Raw genomic sequence first — 4056 nt, forward strand, 5'->3', positions numbered from 1 at the left:
GAAAACAGCGTCAGTCCGGGTTAGTTTCATTCAAATCATGCAAGTTAGAGTCCAAAACAAGGGCAAAAGTGTTTGAAAAAGTAGATACGTTGGAGACGTATCAAGTCCCCCAAGCTTAAACCTTTGCTTGTCCTCAAGCAATTCAGTTGATAAACTGAAAGTGATAAAGAAAAACTTTTACAAACTCTGTTTGCTCTGGTTGTTGTAAACATGAAAAGCCAACATTCAAGTTTCAGCAAATATTACGAACTAACCATACTCATAATAACACATAGGTCTCACAATTACTCATATCAATAGCATAATCAGCTAGTGAGTCATAATAATAAAATTCAGATGACAACACTTTCTCAAAATAATCATAACATGATATAACAAAATGGTATCTCGCTAGCCCTTTCTGAGACCGCAAAACATAAATGCAGAGCACCTTTAAAGATCAAGGACTGACTAAACATTCTAATTCATGGTAGAAGAGATCTAGTCAAGTCATACCCAATATAAACCAATAATAATGAATGCAAATGACAGTGTGCTCTCCAGCGGGTGCTTTTAATAAGAAGGATGATGACGCAACATAAAAAGTAAATAGATAGGCCCTTCGTAGAGGGAAGCAGGGATTTGTAGAGGTGCCAGAGCTCGATTTTAAAATAGAGATTGAATAACATTTTGAGCGACATACTTTCGCTGTCAACGCAACAACTATGAGATGGCTGTATCTTCCATACTACATGAATTATAGGCAGTTCCCAAACAGAATGGTAAAGGTTTATACTCCCCCAACCACCAACAAGCATCAATCCACGGCTTGCTCGAAACAACAAGTGCCTCCAACATACAACAGCCCTGGGGGAGTTTTGTCTAATTATTTTGATTTGCTTTGATCTTTTTGGATCATGGGACTGGGCACCCCGGTTACCGACCCTTTCTCGTGAATGAGGAGCGGAGTCCACTCCTCTGAGAATAACCCACCTAGCATGGAAGATATAGGCAGCCCTAGTTGTAACATGAGCTGCTCGAGCATACAAAACAAAATTTCATTTGAAGGTTTGGAGTTTGGCACATACAAATTTACTTGGAACGGCAGGTAGATACCGCAAATAGGAAGTTAGTGGACTCATATGGAACAACTTTGGGGTTTAACGAGTTTGGATGCACAAGCAGTATTCTCGCTTAGTACAGGTGAAGGCTAGCAAAAGACTGGGAAGCGACCAACTGAGAGAGCGACAACAGTCGTAAGCATGCATTAAAATTAATTCACACCAAGTACAAGCATGAGTATGATATAATCCACCATGAACATAAATATGATGAAGGCTATGTTGATTTGATTCAACTACATGCGTGAACATGTGCCAAGTCGAGTCACTTAATACATTCAAAGGAGGATACCATCCCATCATACCGCATCATAATCATTCTAATAGCATGTTGGCACACAAGGTAAACCATTATAACTCATAGTTAATCAAGCATGGCACAAGCAACTATAATCTCTAAATGTCATTGCAAATATGTTTACTTCATAATAGCTGACTCAGGAACGATGAATCATCATATTTACAAAAACAAGAGAGGTCGAGTTCATACCAGCTTTTCTCATCCCAATAAGTCCATCATATATCGTCATTATTGCCTTTCACTCGCATGGCCGAATGATGTGTATAATAATAAGAGTGCACGTGCATTGGACTAAGCTGGAATCTGCAAGCATTCAACTCAAGAGAGAAGACAAGAAATATGGGCTCTAAATTAAATAGACAATCATGCATATAAGAGCCACTAAGCATTTTCAATATGGTCTTCTCGACCCCCAAAAGAAAGAAAATAAAATAAAACTATTTACATGGGAAAGCTCCCAACAAGTAAAAGAAGAACAAGAAATCTTTTTTGGTTTTCATTTTAGTTACTACTTCAAGCAAGGAAATTAAACTAACTATTTTTTTGGTTTTTCTTAAGGTTTATCAAACACATAAGAAGAAAACTAGAAAAAGAAATTTAAACTAGCATGGATAATACAATGAAAGAGTATGAGCACCGACAACTAGTGTGTGAACATGAATGTAAAGTCGATGAGAAATACGTACTCCCCCAAGCTTAGGCTTTTGGCCTGAGTTGGTCTAATACCAAGGACCGCCTGGCTGATATCCATAAGTGAAACTGGGGTAGTACTGAGATGCGGAGGCGACCGCCTCCTGAGCAGCAGCATGTTGGCGCGCTGCCTCCATTCCCCTCTCGTATTCAGCTGCTTCCTCCCTGGTGATAACATATCTTCCTTTTTTCTGATAATAAAAAAGGTAGGGAGCAGGAAGAGTAACAGGAATGACGTTGCGTCTGTCATAGATTAGTCGATAATGGAGGAATTGTTCATTCCTCTCAAGAAATTGATGAGCAAACATAGCTTCTTTATCCAAATAAACAGGAGGTACAATCATATCCCCCTCTCGTGGAGCTATATTAAGAAAATTAGCCACGTGGGTTGCATAAAGTCCTCCAAAGAAATCTCCCCTTTTACTATTATTATGCAACCTATGTGCAACTATTGCCCCCAAGTTATAGCCTTTATAACCCGACACAACACTATTGAGGACACAAAGATCAGGGGCACACATGTGACATACTTCATCCTTACCGTTAATGCATCTACCAATAAAGAGAGCAAAGTAATGTATAGCAGGAAAATGAATACTCCCTATGGTAGCTTGTGTTACGTCCCTAGATTCTCCCGCAGTAATACTAGCAAGAAAATTTCTAACTTCATATTTGCGAGGATCATTAATATTACCCCACTGAGGGAGTTTGCAAGCAGTTGTAAAATCCTCTAAATCCATGGTATAAGATGTATCATAAATATCAAACATAACACTAGGAGAATCACGCGAAGAAATATATTCGAACCTCCGCACAAAGGAATCAGTCAATTGATAATATTGAGGACACTTATCTTGTATGAAGTCCTCCAGCTCGGCACTACACACATACGCGTCAAATTCCTCCTTGAAGCCTGCTTCGACCATAAAATCATCGGATGGCCACTCGCAAGCCCGTACATTTGCATCCCTTGGCAAATTAACATCTTGTTCACGTATAGCAATCCTGGGCCCTTTCTTTGCCGAGGAACCACCTTGGTACATTCTTCTAAGCATATTTCTTTTTCTAAAAAATTCTGAAATTTAGTAACTTCAAAATAAAAGTAGATAAAACTAAACAGGATTGATAGCAACTACTCCTACAAGTGCCTAGAGCCTATATCATGCATTGGAATTGCTTGGGACCTCAAAAATTTAACATGCACGCTCAAGAACATGGTCACCTATGCAGCAAGAATTTGCAATGAATAAAGCACTAGAACAAAAACTAATTGGACCAACGGAGGAGTCACATACCAAGCAACAATCTCCCAAAGCAGTTTTGCGAATGGAACTTTGACCTAAGAGATCGAAAATCGCAGCAAAACGAGCTAGAACTCGGGCTTGAGCTGGATGAGGATTTTTTTGGGTAGAAGATGAAGTGTGTTGGTGCTGGCATAAGTGGAGGGGAGCCACCAGGGGCCCACGAGACAGGGGGCGCTCCCTACAAGGGGGCGTCCTCCTCTCTCGTGGCCTGGTGCTTGGCCCTCCTGCAGTGTTTTCAGTGCCTAAAATCCTCAAATATTCCAGAAAGAATCATACTAAATTTGCAGGGCATTTGGAGCACTTTTATTTTCGGACTATTTTTTAATGCACGGATAAATCAGAAAACAGATAGACAAAACTATTTTTGCTTTATTTATTCTAAATAACAGAAAGTAAAAAGAGGGTACAGAAGGTTGTGCCTTCTAGTTTCATCCATCTCGTGATCATCAAAATGAATCCACTAACAAGGTTGATTAAGTCTTGTTAACAAACTCATTCCGAGTAACACGGAATCGGAGAAATTTTGAATAACACTAAGTTACCTCAATGGGGATATGAAAATCCCGAACAATAAGAATATCATACCTTTTCTTGACAGTAGGGAGAGGAAATTCGAAACCTCCAAAAATGGTAGTCGGAACTTTTTCAATAGAATTGATAC

Source organism: Triticum aestivum, chromosome 2B (assembly GCF_018294505.1).
Source record: "Triticum aestivum cultivar Chinese Spring chromosome 2B, IWGSC CS RefSeq v2.1, whole genome shotgun sequence".
Lineage (NCBI taxonomy): Eukaryota > Viridiplantae > Streptophyta > Magnoliopsida > Poales > Poaceae > Triticum > Triticum aestivum.